Raw genomic sequence first — 26,123 nt, 5'->3', positions numbered from 1 at the left:
ATGGATCGTTTGCTCAGAAATGGTTCGTTAATTTGGAAGCTCTAAGAATACATCAACCGAAGGGGAATTAGCTCAAATGGTAGAGCGCTCGCTTAGCATGTGAGAGGTAGCGGGATCGACGCCCGCATTCTCCAGTTGTCTTAAATTTGTCCTATTTTGAGGAAATGATTAACAGCTGGATGTGGCAAAGGTGGATGCAAATTGAAAGAAAGACAGCTCTTTCACATTAGCCTGAAGTTAAACTCAAAATTCTTCATGATAGATTCAATCGCCCAAATGAACTTGGTGTAGGGAAATAGAAATTTTGCGTGAAAAGCATTGTTTGAAAAGCCTGCTTGTAAGAAGTGGAATGAGAAATTTTAACAACCCAGAACAGAACTTGACATGCAAAGCCGACGAGAATGGGAATCGAACCCATGCCTGCAAAGCACAATGGATTAGCAGTCCATCGCCTTAACCGCTCGGCCACCTCGTCCTCTCTGTTTCAAGTTTGACCATAAAAAATTCCGTCTTAAACTACAGCTGGTATAATTTTGATCTCAAAATTGGAGCCTCATTAGATACAATGGCCTCGCGTGCAGAGGAAATGAATTTATCCTCCTTTCACAAAAATAGAATCATTATTATCTAAATGTGGTACCATGTAGGGATGTTTGAGGTTGTTTGATTTAAAATTGGGCGAAACAAAAGCAATTGCACTTAGGACAAGTCAAATTTAAGGTTGGGGTTCTTACAATCTCTTCAGAATATACCCAAATATGGAAGAAAAACTATGTCAAATTATAAAGGGCTTCCTTGCCAGGCAAAATGTGGCGGGATTGATGTCCGCACTCCTCAGAAATCTTTCAGGTGCTCTTCTGGTGAGAGGCTTTAATGATCATCTTATAAAGACAAACCAACTAATGTGCAAATTCAAATTTGTTTAAAATCGGAAAGAAAAAAGAATCTGCCAAACCATGAAACACTACGGATTTTCCATGTCTCACTGATCGAACGCAAGACTCTACTTGATACATTCAACCACTCTGAAAAACACTGATAAAAACCAACAAGCTTCAGTTGTGAGATCTATTCCTTTTTATGTATCAAGGAATGGATCGTTTGCTCAGAAATGGTTCGTTAATTTGGAAGCGCTAATAATACATCAATTGAAGGGGAATTAGCTCAAATGGTAGAGCGCTCGCTTTGCATGTGAGAGGTAGCGGGATCGACGCCCGCATTCTCCAGTTGTCTTAAATTTGTCCTATTTCGAGGAAATGATTAACAGCTGGATGTGGCAAAGGTGGATGCAAATTGAAAGAAAGACAGCTCTTTCACATTAGCCTGAAGTCACACTCAAAATTCTTCATGATAGATTCAATCGCCCAAATGTACTTGGTGTAGGCAAATAAAAACTGTGCGACAGAAGCATTGTTTGAAAAGCCTGCTTGTAAGTAGTTGAATGAGAAATTTTAACAAACCAGAACAGAACTTGACATGCATAGCCGACGAGAATGGGATTCGGACCCATGTGTGCAAAGCACAATGGATTAGCAGTCCATCGCCTTAAGCGCTCGGCCACCTCGTCCTCTCTCTTGTAAGTTTGACCATAAAAAATTCCGTCTTAAACGACAGCTGGTATAATTTTGATCTCAAAATTGGAGCCTCATTGGAAACAATGGCCTCGCGTGAAGAGGATATGAATTTATCCTCCTTTCAGAAAAAGAGAATCATTATTATCTAAATGTGGTACCATGTAGGGATGTTTGAGGTTGTTTGATTTAAAATTGGGCGAAACAAAAGCAATTGCACTTAGGATAAGTCAAATTTAAGGTTGGAGTTATTACAATCTCTTCAGAATATACCCAAATATGGAAGAAAAACTATGTCAAATTATAAAGGGCTTGCTTTCCAGGCAAAATGTGGCGGGATTGATGTCCGCACTCCTCAGAAATCTTTCAGGTGCTCTTCTGGTGAGAGGCTTTAATGATCATCTTATAAAGACAAACCAACTAATGTGCAAATTCAAATTTGTTTAAAATCGGAAAAAAAAAAGAATCTGCCAAACCATGAAACACTACGGATTTTCCATGTCTCACTGATCGAACGCAAGACTCTACTTGATACATTCAACCACTCTGAAAAACACTGATAAAAACCAACAAGCTTCAGTTGTGAGATCTATTCCTTTTTATGTATCAAGGAATGGATCGTTTGCTCAGAAATGGTTCGTTAATTTGGAAGCGCTAATAATACATCAATTGAAGGGGAATTAGCTCAAATGGTAGAGCGCTCGCTTTGCATGTGAGAGGTAGCGGGATCGACGCCCGCATTCTCCAGTTGTCTTAAATTTGTCCTATTTTGAGGAAATTGTTAACAGCTGGATGTGGCAAAGGTGGATGCAAACTGAAAGAAAGACAGCTCTTTCACATTAGCCTCAAGTTAAACACAAAATTCTTCATGATAGATTCAATCGCCCAAATGAACTTTGTGTAGGCAAATAAAAATTCTGCGACAGAAGCATTGTTTGAAAAGCCTGCTTGTAAGAAGTGGAATGAGAAATTTTAACAACCCAGAACAGAACTTGACATGCAAAGCCAACGAGAATGGGATTCGAACCCATGCGTGCAAAGCACAATGAATTAGCACTCCATCGCCTTAACCGCTCGGCCACCTCCTCCTCTCTCTTGTAAGTTTGACTATAAAAAATTCCGTCTTAAACTACAGCTGGTATAATTTTGATCTCAAAATTGGAGCCTCATTAGAAACAATGGCCTCGCGTGCAGCGGATATGAATTTATCCTCCTTTCACAAAAATAGAATCATTATTATCTAAATGTGGTACCATGTAGGGATGTTTGAGGTTGTTTGATTTAAAATTGGGCGAAACAAAAGCAATTGCACTTAGGATAAGTCAAATTTAAGGTTGGGGTTATTACAATCTCTTCAGAATATACCCAAATATGGAAGACAAACTATGTCAAATTCTAAAGGGCTTGCTTTCCAGGCAAAATGTGGTGGGATTGATGTCCGCACTCCTCAGAAATCTTTTAGGTGCTCTTCTGGTGAGAGGCCTTAATGATCATCTTATAAAGACAAACCAACTTATGTGCAAATTCAAATTTGTTTAAAATCGGAGAGAAAAAAGAATCTGCCAAACCATGAAACACTACGGATTTTCCATGTCTCACTGATCGAACGCAAGACTCTACTTGATACATTCAACCACTCTGAAAAACACTGATAAAAACCAACAAGCTTCAGTTGTGAGATCTATTCCTTTTTATGTATCAAGGAATGGATCGTTTGGTCAGAAATGGTTCGTTAATTTGGAAGCTCTAAGAATACATCAACCGAAGGGGAATTAGCTCAAATGGTAGAGCGCTCGCTTAGCATAGGAAGGGAGCCGATCTTTGAGCCCGTCAACGCAAGTGAAAAGACGCAGAAAATACAGATTAATTAAATATCAGAGACATTTTTCCATGCAGCTTTATCCAGGCGATATCTCTGTGCATTATGGAAGATTTTGAATACTATGTCAATGGACTCACCTGCCGCGAGTTAGATGCGAACCAGATATGTGCCGGACAGAGCTGTGATGCGCCCTCGCGATCAGAAATCCGATCGCGATTTATGACCATTGTATTAATTAATACTTATTTTGTGTATTACTAAGAACATGGCTTTAGCTTTAGGGTTATATGCTCCCAATGACCAATAATGCTTATCTGTTTATTGTTATTATAATAACAATAACAATAGCCATAATGATAATAAGTGTGCCTGATGCCATAGCAGTGTCACGTCATTGTATTGATTCATACTTATAATTTTGTGTTTATTATGAAGAGCATTGCTTTGGATTTAATATCACATGCCCCCCTAATGACTTGTCATGTTTATTTCTGTTTCTGTATAATAATGATAACAATAAAGTGTCTTCAAAGACTGTGGGAGCTGGTATATGGAGTAATATGGAGCTTTCTTGATGATGTACAGATGATGAGTCTTAAATTTTGGTACAATCAGATCTAATGTAGATGAACAAAATGTAAAATAAACAAATATTTAAGAATCAAGAAGAATAAAGAGTCTTTATTGCCATTATACTCACGGTTAAAAGGCACACTTTGAAGTGAAACTATACACACAAGTAAAAAAAACTGTACACTAAGTTAAAAAATCTGTACAGAAAAAATATATACATACTATAGCACACAATATACAATATTTACAAGAGAAACAGATTTATTTTGCTGGTCTCTGTTCTGCCAGCCACTCTTCCAGAGTTTTGCCGTTCGAGGCACGTGAGCAAAATGTCTTATTGCCGTGACGACTGTGCCCGAACTCTTTAGTCTTTGGGTGCCCACACTGGCTGCAGGTGTTGTAGCCGACTGCTCCGACATATTTCCTTTTTTGGACTCCACTCTCCTCCTGGAGAGCCCGCCGGCGCCTGTTCCTCTCTGTGAACCGGGACACAGGAGCAGCAGGGGGCAGAATGGGAGGAGCTGGGCCTGCAGTGGGTGCTGAGGCACCAGGCGCTGTCAGCATTATGAACTGCACGGGCTGCTCAGTGTCTGGTGCCGTGGAGGTGGGTAAAATCAATTGCACTCTGGTGGCAGCAGCGGGCCGTCGGCCTGGCCGCAGAACAGGAGCCTGTCCTTCCAGATTTGGAGGGAGGACAAACTCATGCCTGGGGCCAGATGTGGAGGGAAGGAGCCCCAGCTTCTCCTTGGGTGGTGGAAGCTGGTCGGGTGCCAGAGGAATCGGGTTTGTTGCAGTCATTCCCTGAGAAAGGACACTCTTCTCCTGGCTCTTCTGTCGCCGTTGAAACCTGAGAGAAGACCAGTTTTGTTAGATATGTATTCATTAGAGAGCTCTTCAGTCAATTTGAGGTGAATAATGTGCCTGACCTACCATTGAATGAGTGTCCTCTGATTTAGCTCAAAGAGCTGGATCATCGTCTCAGCCAGAACCCGCGGACTGTTGAGCACGAGGTCCCGGATGTGGTGGTAGTCGCTGAGTATCTTGGTCCATCTCCAGCCTTCTTGGTGGTGGTCTTGTGCAAAGTGCACAGCCGTGTGCACATTGCCTCCACCAAGCGGCTGGTGCTGGGCCACTGTGCTGGCCCCCCAGGATGTCCAATCAAGCAGCACTTGACACTCTCCACACCCGGCGTGACTCCAGACCGCTTAGGAGCCTTAAAACGGCCACTTGTCAGTCTGGGCTGATGACGAGGCTGGTAGTTGACCCGCTCTTTGTCGCCTTCAGGGAGAGCTGTCCACAGCTGGATGACCTGGGTCACCTGCAGCTCAGTGAGGTAAGAAGACTGCTCCCTAATAAATGAATTGATTAATAGTAATATATATGAAATAAAATGTCATTAGATTGAAATAGCCAGTAATGTGTCTTACCTGAGAAGTGTCAGGAAGCGCTGAAGGGCCAGCGACAGCATGTTGTCCCCCGTCATGTGACGTGGACGGCAGGTCAGCAGGTGATGGAGGGGCCTGAGGTGGTGAGGCCTGAGGACTCGTCATCAGCGATGAGGGCCTGTTCTCCAGATCACGGGAGAGGTCATCCTCGTGGAGCTCAGGAATGGTGATGTCGTTGAAGGTCTCCTCTTCAAACCCCTCATCCTGTACATCATCACTGACTGCCTCCACCAGCCTGTCCTCCTCCTCTGGGCTCTGGAGCACAGTAGTCATTGTGTTGCCGGTCTGGCTGTACAAGTACTCCATTCCCAGCAACTCACCTACAAAAACAACACATAAAACAGAAAGTAATTAATATTTCACCTTACATCTATCTAACAGTTTGTCTTCTCCTGGACAGCAGCTACACTTTCTCTTCCCGCTGCCTTTAATACATTAAAGGTTTAACTGATAACTGAATAAATAGTGTTATTAAAGGTCACATTAATCACGCTGTTCTTTTTCATGTTGAATGGGGCATTATTTCTTGCCTGTGTATGCTCCAGGTGTGCGATAACGCTCATCCCAGCATCTCCCGAGCACCCTTTGGCTGAGCTGGTCCACTGCCTCTCTCAGAGCACCGCCATAAGAGCGGAAAGCAGGTGCTCCTTTGACGGCGTCCTCCATCCGGTCATCATTCCAGCGCATCAGCCCTTCAAGGAGATACGCCTGGAAATGCGCATCACTGGCACTGGTTCCTGAAGGGAAATAAACAAAGAAGCGTTTGTCACATTCGTACAAGATATTCACTACATATGACATACATATGCTGTGAAGGATCTGTAACATGTCATAGAATTATGTTAAAAAATAATTGTCTTTACAACCACACATTGAGACAAAATAGGTAGTAACCCATATGTAGGCAATACCTGGAATAAATCTGTTCAGGTGGAGGTGGAAGGACTCCAGGGAGGTGGAGCCACGGGCACACCTGTAGCAGCACAGCTCCACACCGCCTTTCTTCAGGGTGCCTGTCCTGATGTAAAGTGGGAAGTCCTCTGGGTCTTGGATGCAGCCCACATGTTTCCTCTGCTCCTGCCATATCTGCTGGATCCGTTCATGGTCCAGCAGAGGAACGCCCAGAGTGTCCTTCCCACTTACACTGTCAAACAGACTGATCAGTGAGCCAATCAGTCTGGTGGTCTCCTCCACCCCTCTGGTCCTCCTCCTGCAGTGCAGCGCCAACTCCCTCCGGGTGATGCGAGTGGTCACCGCCTCCTCCGAGATGTGGCCGATCCTCTTTGCTGCCAGCTCACCCTCCTTGGCACGGCGCAGAGCAGCAACATCTTCCGGATCCCACTCAAAAATGCACGTGGACAGGCGTGCCATGAAGATGCTGTACATGAGATGGGCCTCAGTTGTGACGCCTGCAGCAAACCGCCGCATGAAATGCCAGATATCAAGGCGCACCTGAAGCCCATCCCACTCTGAAAACATGGCCTTCACCCGACAAGGGCCATGCTGACTGCAGCAGTCTCTGTCCACGTACATCATTCTGGGTGGCGCCTCTCCTGCCACACTGTACCGCTTCATCAGGCCAGCTGCCATCGCGTCCAGTGCTTGTCCCTCGCCGGCTGTCAGGACCGAGACAAGAACCTGACCGTGCTCGTTGCCCACATTCGTGCACCAGGCAGCTGTACCTGCAGCAGCACCAGCAAGTTTCTTGGTGACCTATGCAGAAAAGATAAAGATTAGAAAAAAAAAAGAGTTCAAATCTGTATTCATTATGTATACACTCAGAATTCTGCTTATAAACAGAGCTGTGATACCTTTTTCGTGGAGTCCATCTTGAGGACAGAGCCAAAGATGCTGGTGATTTTGGCTTTGACCTCATGAAGTCGCCCAAGAACATCCCTGGCATACACGGCTAACAGCCACTTGGGCTTGGGAAGCGCAGGTAAGAGGGGAGGCTCGGCGAATGCAGGGGGGCGCACTACAGAGGACCTTGTGAATGGTTCACAAGCTGTGAGGTACTGCAGGACACGCTGCATCCGTGTTTCGCTGTGTTGTTCCAGCAGCTTTTTGTACAGCTGAGTCACACTGTTGCCCATCGTCCTCTCCCTCATCATCATCAGCACCCGGATGTCACATGAGTATCTAAGGGAAGGAAAGAGTGTAATGTCAAGAACAACTCAAATGCAAGCACCTTATAATGGTTAACATTCATTATGAATGACCTGTATGTAAGCAAAGCTGGAAACTGGCTGCGGTGGCCCATATCCAGCTGGCCTAAGATGTCCTCGGACCAAGCAGGATACTTTTTAGAGCAGCCTTTGCACTCCAGGTACTCAGTGGCAAGGTCATACCACCCGTCAATGTCCAACACCTTGCGCACCGTTTGGTACAGCCCTGCTGCTGTTAGTCTGCGCTTGCCACAGGCTGGACGGACACAGACGAGAGGAAACAGCCACATCTTCTGGGGCATCCACAGGAAGACTGGCCGACAGAAGAACTGGTCGGGTGAGGCGGGAGGCTGGCTGTGGATGAGGGGGGGCTGAGGAGGATGCCACCAAAGCTTCAGCGGAGCCACCAGCTCCGGCTTACCGGTTCGTGGGTTGGCCTTGAACAAGGTGCGCCGAATCCACTCCTGCTGGAAAGGTGGAAGCTGACTCTTCCAGTGACTGGGAAGCTCAGCCGGTGGCTGATGAAGAACCAGACCCGGTATCGCTGCTGGTGGAGGATCGGCACCGGCCTCCAGATGCACAGTGGCTGCAAGAGCTGATGAAGGAGAAACGAGGCAAGCAGGCAGCAAAACAATATTAGATTAACCGTTGCGTTTGATAGTAAGATGCCATAAATGCAGCTCACAAACAGGCGCAGTGCAGAAATACTACAGACAGAAACTGAAGGAATAGTTTTAAGAAGCAAAGAACCCAGTGTACACTTTCTGATGCAAGAAATATGAAGCTGTGAATACAAGAAATGATGTTAAAAAAAGTAACAATTAAATGGAATAGAGCAAGAAAAATGATGCAAAATGAATTCAGTAGTATTAATGATGCCCACAGATATGAACCATGCACACAGACACAGTAAAGAGACTACGATTACTAATCGATTCTAATGGTTAGAACAAGGAATGGCCACCGTCTGTGGGCTCAGAGGAGCTGAAGCGTGAATGAGAGGAGCACGCAGTGTAACTGCGAAAAATGCCATTAAATTTCAGGTGATTGTATTAGAGCCCATGGGTGCGCAGAGTTAAGTGGAAGTGAGCTGGGGGAAGCAAAATCACAAAACAATAACCAGACACCTTTGTACATCCTTAAGGTTTGGAAGAAGTGCACTCAAAGAATGCATCCCGGTTGATAGAATTCTGTATTGTGAAGAAAAATATATTAAAACACAGAAGTTTTCCACAAAATAATACTTTTTAGTGTTGTCACTAAACCTTCTCACAATATGTGTCATATGCCACACCTGTATTTAGCTGTGCTTCACATTGCTCTGCAGCAGATACCAGTTCCTCATCATCAACCTCAGAAGAGCCTGGAGAACAAATGTTTAAACCATCAGGCCTGCTGCTAACAACACACAGAGACAAATGTACACAGGATGGTGCGTACTTACCAGAGGGGAAAAGCTGCTGTTGGGCCAAGTGTTCCGTCAGGGGTTTTGAAGGTGGTGGTAAGGGGCACTGTGGTGCTGGAGCTGCAAAAAGGTGGAGGCTCTGCGTTTTACAAGTCTGTAAAATGGTAAAGCTACACAAGTAGAACTGATGGAGGGAAAATTCAAACTGCTACTCACAGGGTTTGGCTGGTGATGTCAGCTTTTTTGCCAGCTGTGAGGGAGACAAATGTTTGCTCCGTGCCAGCAGCGCTTTCACAGTCGCAGTTTTCAATGGGCCAGTTTGGATTCCAGAGGAGGTGGAGGCTGCAGGTGGAGGTGCAGGGGAGGTGGAGGCTGCAGGTGGAGGTGCAGAGGAGGTGGAGGCTGCAGGTGGAGGTGCAGGGGAAGTGGAGGCTGCAGGTGGAGGTGCAGGGGAAGTGGAGGCTGCAGGTGGTGCAGAGGAAGTAGAGGCTGCAGGTGGTGGTGCAGGGGAAGTGGAGGCTGCAGGTGGTGCAGGGGAAGTGGAGGCTGCAGGTGGTGCAGAGGAAGTAGAGGCTGCAGGTGGTGGTGCAGGGGAAGTGGAGGCTGCAGGTGGTGCAGGGGAAGTGGAGGCTGCAGGTGGTGCAGAGGAAGTAGAGGCTGCAGGTGGTGGTGCAGGGGAAGTGGAGGCTGCAGGTGGTGCAGGGGAAGTGGAGGCTGCAGGTGGTGCAGAGGAAGTAGAGGCTGCAGGTGGTGGTGCAGGGGAAGTAGAGGCTGCAGGTGGTGGTGCAGGGGAAGTGGAGGCTGCAGGTGGTGCAGGGGAAGTGGAGGCAGGTGTCTGTCTCTTTAAGACATATGCCTTGAACACGGCCATGTTGGTGTTGGGCCGGGCATCTGCTCTCAGCAGGTACTTAATGAGGGCCTGGGCCTCCCTGCTCTGGTCCTCATAAGCCGCTTTCGGACAGACCGTTCTAAGAAAGTAGTTATCAGAACTACCCTCCTCGAATTTCGTTCTGATAACTATTCCTTCCCCAGCGGAACTGTTTCAGTCTGCATTCGCACATGAGTCGGGACCTGATAGGGACTGATGCGCCGCGCGCAGCCGTCTGCTTCAGTGACGTGTTAAGGCGGTAGCATGGTTGCCGCGTCTGTCACGGCGGTGGTGGACCGTGACGTCAAAATGACGTATCAGGCCTGGCGCTTACCTTGAAAAGACGGCGCAGCGCGTTGTCGTGCACCAGTCGATTTTTGTAACTTGGCGGCGCCGAGCACAACGAACCGGATGGACCAATGTGAGACCGGCTCAGTGAGGAGGTGCGTTTGTACAGGCAGCTGTACGAAACTGCAGTGAAACAGCACAGGGAGCACGTAAACTCCCAAAACTGGTGCACAGAGATGGGCAGAACTTTGGGGAAAGAGGGAGAGTTCTGTAAGAATGTGTGGAAGAAGCTACGGGACAGATATGTGAAGGCAAAGAAGAGGGCAGAGACTCTGTTGATGCCGGGGGCTTCAAACCTTCACCTCTATTAACTGAATTAAATAATTAAAATGATCAAAAAACTGCAGCAGTATCATTAATTACAGTATTTCTGCTCTTGACAGCGGCAGTTTTCTTCTCCACTTTCGTGGTTGTAGAGTAGAGGTAACCTTCACGTAGCAGCGCCACCTCTGTGACGGAGAAAATTGCAACAACTGGCGCGCAACGACTTGCGCCACTATATAGGGTCCTATGGCGGACACGAACTCGTGACGTCATCAACACCGCTCGCGCGAGCAGACGCGGCAACCATGCTAGAGCCTTTAGCCGTTAGCCGTTTAGCGCTACATTCAAACACAAAACAAAACGGTAAAAGTAAGGAGAGTAGAAAAAACACCACCAAGAAGCTAATATGCAGAGTGGGGAGGCCACTGTGTTTATGGTCTGCATGATGGTGATATTAATCATGGACAATCACATCAGGCGTCTAATATGGAGGCTGGAAGAGCTCACAGAGAGAGTCAGGAGACGATACTTTTTTATTTCATGAAGGAAGGAAGGAGAGCAGCGCGCTGCAGACAAATGAGACCAGTGTAATTTTAACTTATTAAACAGCCGCCGGTTGTGTCTGTGTCTTTGAGGAAACATTTCAGCTGTGATAGCATGACATGGGGCGTAGCTACCGACCACCACACACCTCCCTCAGATCGTTCTATAGAACCATGAAAAGACCCGACCTCGGAGAAGGAGCTAAATAGTTATAGGAACTGAGGGAGAAAGCCCCGAGTTCCTGTATGTCCGAACACGGGAGAAAACGGCCCCGTGGATTAAAAGGTTATTAGAACTGCCAAAGGTTCCTACAGTCCGAAAGCGGCTATAAACCTCCTTCATGGAGCGGCCCTTAAAATCTCCAAACTCCACCATCAAACAGCCCGAGTCTCCAGTTTCCCGTGCTCTTGCCTGCATGCCCTGCTTCTTCCTAAACTTCTCCAGCTCCTCTGTCATCTCTCTGACTTGGGAAGTGTACTGCAGGAACAGCTGCTTATTTTGGGAAAGAGGGGTTTCTTGTGCTCTTTCATTTGAAATACTATGCAATAAATATATTGCATAGCCAAGACTGTTCTCCAGGAGCCATCTAAATCTCTGGCCTTGGTACATACCAAACTGAAGCTGGCAGTGAGCCAGTACTAAAAAGTCATCAGTTTGGTCTCCACCATGGCCAGTGACAAAGCTGCTGGCCTCTGCCAGCACCTCCTTTTTGGGTTTAGCTCTTCCAGACCTGACACTGCCAAAGCTCTTTGCCTCCTCCGACGGCGCCATGAGCAGTCTGGTTGAACTGGCTGACTGGCGGCGAAAAGCTGGATACGCATACATTCTGTGAATGAAAATTTTGAAAAAATGTGTAAATTCAACTGTAACAGAGGCTGCCCCCCTCACTCATTAAACAAACAAACAAACACAGAGCAGCTGCACACAGAGCTGAGGGAAAGTGTTAGCTTTCCCATACATGCCACGCCCCTATTCCACACCCTCGCACCTGCTGTAACACAGAGGTGTGACAAATAGCAGGGGGTGCAGCCAGAGCTTCTGTCCCAGGCTGAATTTATTAAGGTTATTTATTTTCCTTTCTATCAGAACTAAAATCAGCTAATCAGATCCGTGGATTAACGCCACATTGACGTCACGCCAACCCATCAGAACAATGTAAAATGTCATTAGGCTAACTTTCAATACATACATACAGTATATCTGTCCATATGGGTTTTAATACATGCAGCGGCAGGCCTAGGATAATTGCTGTGATGTTTATTAACTGTACTCTGTAACTGTAATGCTAACACTTATTCGCGTTGTATGGTAGCATGACAGCTACGTTAGACTTCTATTAGTTTGTTGACCTACCGAGCTACATTTTTAAAAACAGAACTGTCTCCTGGCACTACTCCATCTATCCATCCATCCATCCATCTATCCATTCATCCATCATCCATCCATCCATCATCCATCCATCCATCCATCCATTCATCCGTTTTCCAGCTATCATAAAACAGCGCGGCTTCGCTCATCATTCACACACTCGCATATCAGGCGATATTTTTAACTTTTTATATTTTGCATTTTATACTACGTTTAGCGACACCGTTTGCTATTTATTTACCCTAGAAAAGCTTACAAGTTTACGGTCAACAACAGAATAAAACACGACTTACCTTAGAGATAGATGGAAAGTTGAGAACTGCCGGACTACAGAATGCGGCAAAGTATGCCGGAGAGGAAGGACGAACAGTGATTGGTCAAAAGTAAGACATGGGAGGGAGGAACGCTGATTGGTCAAATGTAAGCCCAAAGTAAGCCCAAAGGGGGAAACGTGATTGGTCAAAAGTAAGCTCAACTGAGACGTGATTGGCTAATGTGGGCTTACTTTGGGCTTACTTTGGGCTTACTTTGGCGAAATTGACGGAACACAGTAAGCGCAAGTGAGAGGTAGCGGGATCGACGCCCGCATTCTCCAGTTGTCTTAAATTTGTCCTATTTTGAGGAAATGATTAACAGCTGGATGTGGCAAAGGTGGATGCAAATTGAAAGAAAGACAGCTCTTTCACATTAGCCTGAAGTTAAACTCAAAATTCTTCATGATAGATTCAATCGCCCAAATGAACTTGGTGTAGGGAAATAGAAATTTTGCGTGAAAAGCATTGTTTGAAAAGCCTGCTTGTAAGAAGTGGAATGAGAAATTTTAACAACCCAGAACAGAACTTGACATGCAAAGCCGACGAGAATGGGAATCGAACCCATGCCTGCAAAGCACAATGGATTAGCAGTCCATCGCCTTAACCGCTCGGCCACCTCGTCCTCTCTGTTTCAAGTTTGACCATAAAAAATTCCGTCTTAAACTACAGCTGGTATAATTTTGATCTCAAAATTGGAGCCTCATTAGATACAATGGCCTCGCGTGCAGAGGAAATGAATTCATCCTCCTTTCACAAAAATAGAATCATTATTATCTAAATGTGGTACCATGTAGGGATGTTTGAGGTTGTTTGATTTAAAATTGGGCGAAACAAAAGCAATTGCACTTAGGACAAGTCAAATTTAAGGTTGGGGTTCTTACAATCTCTTCAGAATATACCCAAATATGGAAGAAAAACTATGTCAAATTATAAAGGGCTTCCTTGCCAGGCAAAATGTGGCGGGATTGATGTCCGCACTCCTCAGAAATCTTTCAGGTGCTCTTCTGGTGAGAGGCTTTAATGATCATCTTATAAAGACAAACCAACTAATGTGCAAATTCAAATTTGTTTAAAATCGGAAAGAAAAAAGAATCTGCCAAACCATGAAACACTACGGATTTTCCATGTCTCACTGATCGAACGCAAGACTCTACTTGATACATTCAACCACTCTGAAAAACACTGATAAAAACCAACAAGCTTCAGTTGTGAGATCTATTCCTTTTTATGTATCAAGGAATGGATCGTTTGCTCAGAAATGGTTCGTTAATTTGGAAGCGCTAATAATACATCAATTGAAGGGGAATTAGCTCAAATGGTAGAGCGCTCGCTTTGCATGTGAGAGGTAGGGGGATCAACGCCCGCATTCTCCAGTTGTCTTAAATTTGTCCTATTTCGAGGAAATTGTTAACAGCTGCATGTGGCAAAGGTGGATGCAAACTGAAAGAAAGACAGCTCTTTCACATTAGCCTGAAGTTAAACTCAAAATTCTTCATGATAGATTCAATCGCCCAAATGAACTTGGTGTAGGCAAATAAAAATTCTGCGACAGAAGCATTGTTTGAAAAGCCTGCTTGTAAGAAGTGGAATGAGGAATTTTAACAACCCAGAACAGAACTTGACATGCAAAGCCGACGAGAATGGGATTCGGACCCATGCGTGCAAAGCACAATGGATTAGCAGTCCATCGCCTTAACCGCTCGGCCACCTCGTCCTCTCTGTTGCAAGTTTGACCATAAAAAATTCCGTCTTAAACTACAGCTGGTATAATTTTGATCTCAAAATTGGAGCCTCATTAGATACAATGGCCTCGCGTGCAGAGGAAATGAATTTATCCTCCTTTCACAAAAATAGAATCATTATTATCTAAATGTGGTACCATGTAGGGATGTTTGAGGTTGTTTGATTTAAAATTGGGCGAAACAAAAGCAATTGCACTTAGGATAAGTCAAATTTAAGGTTGGGGTTATTACAATCTCTTCAGAATATACCCAAATATGGAAGAAAAACTATGTCAAATTAGAAAGGGCTTGCTTTCCAGGCAAAATGTGGCGGGATTGATGTCCGCACTCCTCAGAAATCTTTCAGGTGCTCTTCTGGTGAGAGGCTTTAATGATCATCTAATAAAGACAAACCAACTAATGTGCAAATTCAAATTTGTTTAAAATCGGAAAGAAAAAAGAATCTGCCAAACCATGAAACACTACGGATTTTCCATGTCTCACTGATCGAACGCAAGACTCTACTTGATACATTCAACCACTCTGAAAAACACTGATAAAAACCAACAAGCTTCAGTTGTGAGATCTATTCCTTTTTATGTATCAAGGAATGGAGCGTTCGGTCAGAAATGGTTCGTTAATTAGGAAGCTCTAAGAATACATCAACCGAAGGGGAATTAGCTCAAATAGTAGAGCGCTCGCTTAGCATGTGAGAGGTAGCGGGATCGACGCCCGCATTCTCCAGTTGTCTTTCCTTTGTCGTCTGTACTCTGTCCTCTTGTCCTCTGTGGAGGAAATGATTAACAGCTGGATGTGGCAAAGGTGGATGCAAACTGAAAGAAAGACAGTTCTTTCACATTAGCCTGAAGTCACACTCAAAATTCTTCATGATAGATTCAATCGCCCAAATGTACTTGGTGTAGGCAAATAAAAATTCTGCGACAGAAGCATTGTTTGAAAAGCCTGCTTGTAAGTAGTTGAATGAATACTAAAGAATACTGCTCCTTATGTGGAACACACCAAACTCCAGAGAAGCTGGAAGCACCACTGCGACTGAACTTGTGACATCATCACAGTTTACGCAACTTCCTCCAACATCTATGTCTCTTGAGGCCTTTACAAAATATATTTCTGACACTGATTTTTCTGATGAATTGCTTTGTTTTATATCCACTTAAATGAAGCAAACAATGCCCTTGTTGTTTAAACTGCACCAACGTTGATTTATCTCTGTAATGTCTTGTGTTCTGTTCTGGGTGTTCATTCATTACAGGTTGTCCAAATAGTGAAATCTAAGTGAAAAGAAGCCCTGATATAAAGCAGAACTATTCATGATAAATGCTCTTAACCTGTTGTAGTTTCAATATATGTGATCAACACTCTGCAGCTGGCGTATTCAAGGTGATTTCTATAGTTTATATAGAATTATTCTGTAGTTTCTATAACTTACAAATGAGGATATAACGATGCAGCTAACAGCAAAGCTAACAATAAGCTACATAGAAGGAAAAGCATCAGCCAGGCTCTGTCAGAGGTGACAGTGTAGAAACTGAGTGCAGGCATAGAGGGAAGTACAGGTTAAGTGGTAGATTACATTTCTACACCTGAACAGGGACTTGAACCCTGGACCCTCAGATTAAAAGTCTGATGCTCTACCAACTGAGCTATCCAGGCCCTATGAGAGTGTGTCTGAGTGACAGCTGACATCTGAAACACTTCCTGAGTCCAAAGCTGTGACGCTGTTTTCTGAACAAACGCCTGGTTGATGTGAACTTGTGTTGCAGCCACTGAGCATAAAGAAGAAGGCCTTCATGGAGGGAAACAGGGAGTTAAGGAGGAGTGTGAAGAAAAAAGGAAGAGAGCAAGTCGGTGGGAAACTATCTGCAGCAGAACAGTGTGAGGGATGTGTGGTCAGGAATGGAAAAGCTCACAGGCTTTGGGATAATGTGGGATCAGACAGATGGAAGAGTTCAGACAAACTCAGCATGCTGCTGCCTCCTGCTACAGACCTCACATCCTCCATGTACCAACAGCTTCCCTGTCACACCTCAGCACATCTACATGAAACTATCACATCTATAGGAAAATAAACTATCGCCTCATCTGGATACAAACAAAAGAGATGATTGTGGATTTTAGGAGGAGCAGCAGTCAGCTGAACAGCGTCTCCATCCTCGGTGAAGAGGTGGTTGAGGATTACAGATACCTGAGGGTTCACCTGGACAGCAGACTGGACTGGAAATGCAACACTGAGGCTGTCTACAAGATGGGACATTCAGTAAACTATTCCTATAACTGTATGTATGCTAACTGAGTTGGCATGGGTTGGTGCACTAAACACATGTTACAGAGTTTAATATTTCTGCATCTTTTAGTAAAAACAGGAAAGAATGAGTGTATATTTCCAGCCAAATTCTCAATAAAGCTGCTCTCATCCACATATTTTTCTGTTTCTTCTGTCAGACGGCTAAACTGAAAATCAGCCCATTAAGACTACGGGTCAACTCGTGGTCACTTAAAGCATGTCCAGACTGTCGCTCTGCTCTAATAAAATCCTGATTTTGTAACCGCAGCCTCATGTGAGAAAATCCCCCTTCAGGTGACTTAAAGACAACATGTTGGCAGCGATTTCAGCTGCACTTACATGCAGCGTGATGTCCCACAGAGAAAGTTAGAGGCAGCAGAATGTCATGAAGGTTTCCTGCACAGTCTATCCCGTGCATGTACGCTGGGACAACATGGCGGTCCAGTTAAATGGACGAGTACACCTGGAACTGAAGCTGGACTTACCTGTGCATGCAAGCGTTCTGAATGTCCTGATCAAGATAAAAATATGTAACATACAGAACAAAAAGCATCCATCTCCAGCTGAAAACATGAAACCTGCAGACTACACATAAAATGTTCCACTGGGGACACCGACCCAAGTTGGTTATTAGGAGGAAATTTCATAAATATCCTCAAAACCAGTTTTCCTCAGTGTGCAGACTTCAGGTTTTTGTTTTAAAGGAGACATATTTTACCTATTTAAACCATTTAGAATTGGTCTATGGTCTATACAAAACATGTTCATGAATTTCTTTGCACAAAATCACTCTCACATAAAGAGATTTCACCAGCTCTATTCTTGCCATTTTCAGTCTCTCCCAAATTGAGCCGTTTAAAGGGCTCTGTCACTTTTATGCAAATAAGCTGTTGCTGGCCACGCCCCGCCCCGCTCATGAGAAGCCTCTGGCTGCTTGTACTGTTTACCCTTTTGTTTTGAGGGTCCAAAAGGTACATATATGTACTCAAGTGGTAAAAGGTACATATATGTACCTTTTTTTCTACATGCTGGGGTACAATAGACAGTCTGTGTCAGGCTACTTCAGTATAAGGGTACAAAACTATCCTTCAGAGGGTACTGCCCCAGTGACAAGCCATCGTACCCCTAAATGTACAATTCTGTACTTTATTTTCTGAGCGTATTTTTAAACTGTTTTTTTAAATTCTTAGATTGTTTATAATTGTATTGCTTTATTATGTCTTGCTACTGGATGCTTTAATCTCCTTCGGGATCAATGAAGTATCTATCTATCCATCTATCCATCTATCTATCTATCTATCTATCTATCAATCTATTCCCTATGAATTAAGGGTTCATTTGTTTTCAGTGAAAAGCTTCTGCAGTCTCCAGCCTGACTCACCTGTGGTGCGTTTCTGGAGACTGCAGGTGTCTAGCAGCAGCAGCTCCAGTCTCTGCCGGTGATACCTCCCAGCTCACACAGGTCAGCCTGTGTGAGCTGCTTCTCCGCGCCGCGCCGCTGCAGCCAGTGAGCACGAGCCTCTCCCGGCCACCAGCACACAGGTGACCGCGGCGGCAGCAGCGCGAGGTCCCGCTGTTGAGAAAACATGTGGTGCAGCCAACAACAGGTGCAGCCAACAACACAACACTTCATGTGTGATTTTCCTTTCGTAGCCATGTATGCTTGATGCTCGATACAAGATGGCGGATCTTCAACTAATGTGTAGAGGGTGGGGAGTGGGTGGGGACTCGACAGGTAAATGCAAATTCCCTTATTGCGACGTCACAATAAGGGAGCCATCCAAATGGCTCACAGCAGCATTTTTTTCTTGACACCAAAGTCTTTCTACTGACCTACAGAAAATGGATGGAGTGTTTAAAGGAACAGTAGAGACCCAAATATGAACACAAAGACCCGCAAAAAGTGAGTTTTGCATAATATGTCCCCTTTAAGTTTTGTACAAAGAAAATAGACTCAAATGTAACCTCTCTTCTATGCATATTCAGAACTTATTTAAATCTTCCAGAAAAACTCTTGTTTTTATCGTTTTCTTTAAAATAAAGATTTTTAAAAAGCTAATTGACCATGTGCTCTGTTTTACATATAACATCAGTTATAGAGGTAAACACACAAAGTTAACATATTGACGGGTTTCAAATATATGTTTCAGTGGCGGCCGTGCTTTGGCTCACTGGGCCTTCAGTGCGGGTTTACCGTCCATTCAGAGTCGCTATTTAAATCCGTCCTGAGTGCCCACATGGATCTGGATCTCACTAACCGTGCTGTATGCCAATAAACACAGAGAGACAGCTGTTAGAAGACTTTCTTCTGCAGGTTTCCTTCTGATTTATTTATCTTTTAAACACATATTCAGCAGCAGGATGTTTATTCATCAATTAGCCTACTAATATTGAACTATGAGAGGCATTTCACGTATTGAGAGCAGCTACCATTGTTATTGTTATTATTATCACGTATATCAGCAGTTCAGAATATTTGATCATTTATATTTATAATTTAATATTTATATATGTAAATAAAATACATTATACTCACAAGAGTTCCTGATTATTATCTATTTATTGCCATAACACTGAGATGCTCCATATGTGAGTCCATTGTTGCCAGTTAACTGCAGCCTTGCACCTTTCAGCAGCAGCTGTTACCGCTGAGCAATCAGTTCCCTCTGCACTGAGGATCATATGAAAGCAGCTCCTGCAGCTTCAGGTTAGTGTCACAGGGCTCTGAACTTTGTGTTAGTGCAGTTTGGCAGCAGCAGGTCCCAGGCAAGCTTTAATTATATTGCAGCAGAATGAGGTAAGTAACTTCTAGTCTGTCCCAGTGCTTCTAAGTGGTGGCACTGAACCTCTGCTGCCTTAAATGTCTGAGGCAAGCAGAACCTCATTTGGTCGCAGCATTACACTATGAATATGCAGTTAAGCTCAACAGGACTGGGCATGTTAAGGCGAGGTGGTGGTTGGACCCCACTGGTCTCTAAATGTACTCAGAACTTCATATGAGATGTCCCTGTTTCTGCAGGGTTTTGTGGATTTCTTGTGTGCTGATTGGAAGCATCACCTGCATTCCTGCACAAAGCGGTAAGCTGATCCCAATCAAAGCTCAGCAACTAAAAGCAGTTTAAATTGACTAGGTATGTAAATGGAAGGCTGGTCTTAATTCTCCGTTTCCTCACCCATGTATTCAGTTTATGGACAAGATCTATCTAAGCCAACGTATCAGAAAGCAGCTGGAACCAGTGGTTCTGCAGCACAGCAGCATGGTGCTCAGGGAGGTCAGTCTGGAGCTCCTGGCAGCAATTACCAGTTTGAAGATGGGAGCTGGAGCCTTTCATCTGACACCAGCGGCGAGGACGAGCCAGTCTTCACTCCTGTGACCGACGAGGATCAAGTCTACGCTTACAAATCTCGGTCCCGCTACAACCAGAAGCGTGTGCTGTTCAGCCAGTTCCGCTACAGCCCAACAGAATCTGAGCCAGACCACGGCAAAACATCTCAGCACAAGGTTCAAGTTCAGAGCGGCTTCTGAGGACCTTTCTGGTGAGGCTCATTGTACTCTGCATGTGTGCTCTCTGTAGCTGCTGGTAGGTGACTGACTTTCTTTGTCTTGCAGATCTGCATATTCTAGAGGCATCGCTGCTGCTACCGCTTGAATAAATGGCTTTAACTTGAATACCTTGTTGCACCATCAAATGGCTCCTAGCTGTCTCTGGGTCATCCAGTTGTGGGTTGGAGGGGATAGTTGAGGGCCTGACAGGTTGACATGACTTAATCCTATAAATAAGGTGTTGGCATTAACTTAAGGACAGTTTCTGCTCAAAGGTGAGCTTGTGAAGGTCTTGACGGCTTCAACTTGGAATGTATTCCCAACTAAAAACGTCTGAAAGCCAACTGCAGCTCTCTGACAGCAGTGGGTAAAGGTGTGGCCTTGAGCTCTATCAGAATATTCCACTGCTGCATATTGTGCTGAGGGGGAAACCTTTACACTCTGTAGCAATCCTCACCCTACAGCTCTGGGTAAGGGCAGACCCATCAGATGCTGGGGCCATGTGAAACCTGGACAGTAGTTTCTGCAAGTCCATGACCGAGGATGGCTTCATAACTATCCTATGTGGTTGCAAAGGTCTTGTACTCTTTGTGCTTGTGCTACACATATCAAAAGATGTGGCAGCTACCTTTAGTGAGTTGGCTTGGGAACAAAATTTATAGGCTCACTTACTCACTACCTGGAGTAAGTTTGGGCAAGCATCTATTTTGTTCTACATTTGGCTGCAAGAAGGCGAGCCAGGTGTTGGAATATATTCAGTTAAGTCATGAGCTGTACAACCACACAGTGGACTGTGCACAAAAGCATTCACTATCCTGTCTGGAACATGAACAAACATGTCTGATTAATACTGGGCATAATGCAACATCAAATGTTCTATCTATATGTGAGAATCAGATGTCTTACCTGGACATATACTTGCACATAGTCGACATAATTAAAAGAAAATCTTCTGTGGACTTGTTACCACACTTTAAGTCACTCACATTGTTAACCTGCAGGTTGCAGTTTAAATATGAACATGATAAAGTCTGGTCTTTGTTGGATTTTATGAAAGTAATTATGAGGACAGATGATGTGAACTACTGTAACAAATGTTAGTTTTCAGAATTAAAACAACCTGGGAATATAAATATTCTCATTTTAATAAACATGAAGTTCAGGTGTGACAGTCAACATTTTACCGTTAAAAAAAAGACTCAAACTTAGACCCATATTAAAAAAGAGCATAATTCAAATAGACACATTTTCCCTTTTAAATGAGTTAAAAATGTAACTTTAACTTCAGTGTATTTTCAGTACAGTTCCACCTCACTGATGGCTGGTAAAGCCTCCACAGTACAAAGAACAGAAAACAGTCGCCTACAGACTATAAAGTGCTGAAATGTCACATTTCCCATGTTGGAAGTTTGCTGTGTCACAGGGAGTCTGTGGGAGTCTTTGGTTGTTCTCACAAGGCAACAAGTTTTCAGGAGGAATGATGGAAATCCACAGAAATCATCAAGACAAATTTGAGAAACACTTCCAGATATGAACAAAATGAAGGCACAAGGTGCTTTAAACATTTAACCTCCGTTATGTCCTGTTTAATCAAGTTCATCTGAAATAAATCTAAGATCTCCTCCATATCACTTAATAAAAGAGCAGCTCTGCATCATGTTGTCTCACGTTTCTACATCTCAGCTCAGATATTAATCTGAGCTTTAAACATCTCAGAGTGCGCAGAAGGCAGTTAGCGTGACTTTAGGAAGAATACACCCTCTGCTATGTTCCAAACACATCCATGCTTCTAGATCCTCTGGATGAGAGAGCTGCAGAGCTCCTTATTCCTGCCAAGGAGTCAACATTATGTTAGAGTTATTTCCAGAACTCAGCAGGTTAACTTACTAAGACTCCAGTCTTATGTCACGCTGAGCTCACTTTTTTCCCCTTGAAACCCAACTAGCAGCTCCCACTAGTGAAGTGGACAAGTGATGTGTTGGACCCCAATTTCATGACTGTGACGACTTTGTGACGTATTAGAACCGAGGTTATAACCTGGAGTCCTTCAGACCAAATCTCTGTCACTCCCCTCACACTCCCCAGCCAGAGATTAGGGGCCCACAGTGATCTGCAGGACTTTGGTCCAGATGTTTAACACCGTATCTGACCAAGCGTAATTCACCTTCTTTAAAACATCCCATGTTCATTCCTCACATGTTGCAACAAACCTTTTTAAATGTCAGAAGTGTTGGCGGGCAGGGAGCGGAGCAAGATGGCAGCATAAAACGGAGCTCCTGAGTCGATTAGACAAGAATCTCCCCCGAACTACGAAAATATTGAAAACTCGAATTCAAACTGACAAGCAATGAGTGGGGGACGAGGGCAGAGAAGTTTAAAGAAAAAAACTATGTCCAAAGACCAAGAAGAACACGAGGTTGAAGACGAGACGGCAAGCGAGGAAAACGACGATTCCAGCCAGGCCCGGTCGGTACTCGAGGGTCTGGCTGCCATTACGAAGGAGATACGTGACCTCAAAAAAGAGATGAAACAGGACCTTACGACGTTCAAAGAGGAATTTAAAGAGGAGGTGAGGCGAGAGTTTGCCGGCTTTAAGGAGGAAACTAACCGAAAATTGGCACAAAACGTCGCGGAAATACAAGAGCAGCGGAAGGATATAACCGAGGCACAGGTGTGAGTGGCAGAGTTGGAGGAATGGAACACCGAGGCGAAGGAGGCCATCCTCACTCTACTAAAACAGCAAACAAAACTTCAAGAGAAGCTGACCGAAGTGGAGGGACATGGAAGACGCTGCAATTTGAGAATTTACAATGTGGCTGAACGGGACAATGAGTCTGTGAAAGAACTGGTGGAGGGTCTCCTCCGCCGAGAGCTCGCGTTACCGGAGGGAACCGAGCTCCATATCCAACGTGCGCACAGAAGTCTCGGAAAGAAGCCGCCACTGGGAGCATCTCCGAGGTCCATTGTGGTCAACTTTCTTAAGTATGAGACTAAAGAGAACATTTTGACAAAAGCCTGGAAAGAGAAAATAATCGTCGATGGGAGACAGATATTTTTTGACCACGATTACCCCACCGAGGTGATGAAGAAACGTAAATCCTATTCCGAAATCAAAAAGGTTCTAAAAGATACGCTTTCAGACACCTCTGAGTAGGATAAGGATCCACTGGTCAGACGGGCCCAAGATCTATAATAGCGCCGAAGACGCAGCGCAGGACGTGCGGAAAAGAGGGCTGGAGACGGGTGAGCAGCACAGCAGCGAACCTTCACTCGAGGAGCGGATCCGGAGAGCTTCACCGTGGCAACGCGCCGGAGAGAGGCAGGAGATAAACAGAGGGTCCGCCGGCGGCGGACCCTCTGTTTATCTGAATATATATATATATCTTATCTATATATATAAGTTTAAAAAAAAAAAATGTCAGAAGTGTTCATTTTCAGAGCTGAATTGAATGCAGCACGATCTGACTGGGTCCCAGGTGAGGTTTATGAGTGTAATTAGAGCAGGTAGAGCACCAATACAAAATCAGCTGCAGCCTCAGATGAGTTACAGCACAAATCTTCTCTCAACAGCAGTCACTAGATTGCTGTTTTTGACCAGTTTTATCTGAATTGTGTTGCTTCTGTTTTGTCTTGTTCAACATGTTGTTTAAGGTTTTCTTCAGGTGAGTCTTCATGTTTAATGGTTTAGGTTTTTGTTGTCCTATATACTAAAGTTTCTTTTGAAATCCAAACAGGATTTCCTGGCTTTGTGTCCTGCTCTTCAGCATTGGAACATGTTATCCCCCCCAGAAAAGCAAGTATATCAACATTTAGGTGCAGTTTATATAAAGGCAGCCAACATGGGGAGTTGTTTAGTCTGGACATGCTCAACCCATGATGTTGGTAGGAATGAGAGGGAAGAGGGTCTGCAACTATATTAATCATGCAGCACCAAATCTTACAATACATTAGACTTCAGGTTTGACAGCATGATTAACCATGCTGTCATACTTTGCTTCAACTAATTTCTGGGCTCAGGTCAAAACAGTGGCTCCTCTGGCTCTGGTAGTAGCACGTCTGGCTCCGGCAGCGGCTCCTCTGTCTCTGGCTATGGCAGCGGCTCCTCTGTCTCTGGCTACGGCAGCGGCTCCTCTGGGTCTGGCTCCTCTGTGTCTGGCTACGGCAGCGGCTCCTCTGGGTCTGGCTACGGCAGCGGCTCCTCTGGCTCTGGCTACGGCAGCGGCTCCTCTGGGTCTAATGCTGGCTTTACTGCGCAGGACGCAGACTTTGCTCGTTTCCTTGCTGCCCTAATGAACTTGAAGATCGACAGTTCTTTCCCACAGTCTGTCTGGACCTCCGACCAGGTCCCTAAGGACACATCTGAGATGCGCACTGTATACCCTTCATCCCACATCGTCCAGTCCAGCAATGGCTACCAACGAGCCCGCGACTCCAGTTCGTACGCCAAATACTCCCAGGATGCTTTTGACCACGCTGATGCCAAGACTGGGTCTAAAGGGCAGAAGTTGTACTAAGGTAAAGCTGGACTAGTGTCTGAAGTATTGAGACTCCTGTATCAATACTGACCCCTTCTGTTTTCTGCAGGTGACTCATGGACACTTCCATGGAGATTCCAACATGTGGCTGAACTCTGGCAAAATAAACTTGACCAATAAAATGAGGTCTGTGTATTGAATACTTGATCTCAAGATTTGTTTTCACTTCATAGCTTTAAGTCTTCACCACACCCACTGAGGCTGACTCTGCTTTTGAAGGGCAAACTGAATACTTCTGCTTTAAATTCCACCACTACATGTTTCCTTCTCCTCATGGTTGAATTGCATTACACAAACCCAGACCAAAATAACTTGACGCTCAGTACAGTGGCCCTGCTTGACCTTGCACCATGAAGGTGTTTCAGTTGGCTCTGCACTCGCTGGCCTTTTCCAAGCTTTAATTGCATGTGACTCTTTAGCCTATACTACGTAACCTTGCCCCTCTGCTTGGCACCACTTGGTGTCTTCTGTGTGCCTCATCAGAGCCATACATCCGTCTTAACCAACTGTCTCGACTTGCCCCCTGTGTGTGCGGCCTTTGTTCATCTCACCTGGGACACCAGCTGGAGGGCTATGACACTGCTTCATACAGACTCGGTCCTTAACATGGCATCACATCTTCCCATGTTGGTTTTCATCCTACACAAGACTTAAATATCTCCTGCTTTTGTTTTCCTGATTCTACCACATGTGGAAGATGCATTTTCAAATTCCCTCGAGTGCAAAGCTACATGATCAATTTGCAAAATATTTTTTTAACTCCGATTCAGATCACTTGCTATTAAACTAGCAATAGTTGGGACAATGAAACTTTCAAAGTACTCTCCCACAGTAGGCTCTCTGATACGGCCCTCTAGAAAAGGTCTCCAAACAGTTCTAGCAGAGTCTTAGTGAATGGAAGTGTGGAAATTATGAGACATTTTGCAGAGTGGACTGGAGAGCTGTCCAGGGTGCACCCTGACTCTTTCAATTGGCAGCAGGGATAGGCTAAAGCAGAGCTACTCATTATGCGGCTCCTCAAGCTTTAATTGGTGGCTGACACTCGCATAGTAGCTCATAACAATGTGGTAACAATAACAAATTTTGTCAAATAACATACAGTGAATACTGCACAGTATGAAGTATTTTTATTAAGGCTTAATGGTGTTTCCTAAAGGGGGCTCTGTTAAACCTGGCAACGCAGCCCGCTTAAACCACCGTCACACTTGACCGCAGTGCACGCTAGCTCCATTAGCGAGATGCAGGCACAATGGGTCGGTTTTTAATTAAAAAAGGACTAAACCATGCTCATCTTGAATGTCTCACTATGATTGCAACAAACTACAAATACAA

The 26,123-nt window shown here is 44.7% G+C and overlaps 5 non-coding genes across 5 annotated transcripts; all 5 read right to left on the bottom strand.

The window, feature by feature from the left end:
* Window positions 1-393: 393 nt before the first annotated feature.
* trnas-gcu (transfer RNA serine (anticodon GCU)) lies at window positions 394-475 on the bottom strand. Its single transcript has one exon. It is a non-coding gene; the product is annotated as a tRNA-Ser (tRNA).
* A 1,010-nt stretch (window positions 476-1,485) lies between these two features.
* trnas-gcu (transfer RNA serine (anticodon GCU)) lies at window positions 1,486-1,567 on the bottom strand. The gene has a single exon. It is a non-coding gene; the product is annotated as a tRNA-Ser (tRNA).
* Window positions 1,568-13,226: 11,659 nt separating this feature from the next.
* trnas-gcu (transfer RNA serine (anticodon GCU)) lies at window positions 13,227-13,308 on the bottom strand. Its single transcript has one exon. It is a non-coding gene; the product is annotated as a tRNA-Ser (tRNA).
* Window positions 13,309-14,318: 1,010 nt separating this feature from the next.
* trnas-gcu (transfer RNA serine (anticodon GCU)) lies at window positions 14,319-14,400 on the bottom strand. The gene has a single exon. It is a non-coding gene; the product is annotated as a tRNA-Ser (tRNA).
* Window positions 14,401-16,008: 1,608 nt separating this feature from the next.
* trnak-uuu (transfer RNA lysine (anticodon UUU)) lies at window positions 16,009-16,081 on the bottom strand. Its single transcript has one exon. It is a non-coding gene; the product is annotated as a tRNA-Lys (tRNA).
* Between the last annotated feature and the right edge of the window lie 10,042 nt (window positions 16,082-26,123).

The sequence above is a fragment of the Odontesthes bonariensis genome, chromosome 11 (assembly GCF_027942865.1).
Source record: "Odontesthes bonariensis isolate fOdoBon6 chromosome 11, fOdoBon6.hap1, whole genome shotgun sequence".
Lineage (NCBI taxonomy): Eukaryota > Metazoa > Chordata > Actinopteri > Atheriniformes > Atherinopsidae > Odontesthes > Odontesthes bonariensis.
This window is presented reverse-complemented; position numbering and strand designations above follow the sequence as displayed.